The sequence below is a fragment of the Octopus bimaculoides genome, chromosome 8 (genome assembly GCF_001194135.2).
Source record: "Octopus bimaculoides isolate UCB-OBI-ISO-001 chromosome 8, ASM119413v2, whole genome shotgun sequence".
Lineage (NCBI taxonomy): Eukaryota > Metazoa > Mollusca > Cephalopoda > Octopoda > Octopodidae > Octopus > Octopus bimaculoides.
Genome location: NC_068988.1, coordinates 86263682 through 86264987, shown reverse-complemented (window position 1 = coordinate 86264987; position 1306 = coordinate 86263682).

The following is a 1306-nucleotide window of genomic DNA, read 5'->3' as shown; positions in this document are numbered from 1 at the left end:
TATATATATATATATATATATATATATGTAACGATATTAATTTTGTGTAGTTACCAATTGTAACAGGTAAGATTTGTCGTTATAATTGCAGCATGTTGTAGGATGGGAAAGATGAACAATGCATAAAGTTTAAGAAAATATTTATTTACCGTTACGTTACAATACTTTACCACGACAGGCAAGTTATAATAGATCCATAAACATGCGAAGTAAAGCTCGTGTTTGTGTCCTCTTCATTGTTTAGCAGTAATCCACAGAGAGAGATATTGGTGTAAGAGAATAGAATTAGAGCTAGTATGAGTTTGTAGGGTGTGGAACGTTGCCTCACAGTTGCTGACAGTAAACTTCGGTTCTCTCGTTGACTATTTTCTTAGTAGCTGCATTCGTTGTAGTCACGATTATAGCAGTCCATTCCCAAACTAATTGAGTTGTCACGAGCTGCCTCGCACTGCTGTCGCCAAGTGACTACTTGGTTTTTGCTTGGGGTTTCTTGTTTTTATAACTATCTAGAAGGATAGACATATTGAGAACAATAGATTTAGTTGGTGGTCTTGTTATCTCTATTCTAGCTTTTAGTGGAGTAGAAGAGGTTAGAAAGGGTCAAGTGGTGAAGACATTATTTCAGCCTAGCTAAAGGCATCTGGAAAATATTAAATTGCTGTCAGAGAAAAACTATTGTTCCAACATGGGAAAAGTTCTGTTGCAATGTTAATTTAAATTTGGTTATAGTGGATCGAATCCACTTCATGCATGCAAGATTCTCTACATATATATTATTCTGACAATGCATGATAGTTGTAAATGAGTGTCACCATCATATAAGCAGTGACTCTCATCTCAAATCCTCTAAGAAAATTTCTTCAGCTGTGGAGAAACACAACCTGGCTTGGAAACGGGTGCAGGATGGTGACAAGAGAAGCACCCAGCTACAAAAAAGATCTACCTCAATGAATTCCACCGGCAGAAATTAGCATGGTAAAAGTGGACAATAAAACAGTGAAGATGATGATGATGATAATGATTATATATATATATATATATATATATATATATATATATATATATATGTACATATATAATATAATATATGATATGATATAATACACACACACATATATGTGTATACATACATATATATGTATGTGTATATATATATATATATATATATATATCCCTCTCTCTCTTTCGGTGAGGCACAAGCACATACACATACACATGCACAAATCGAAATCGAACTAAATTCGACGACTGGCACCCATGCCAATGTCGTCTCCTTCATTGGACACGAAACTCGGCTTGCGAAGAC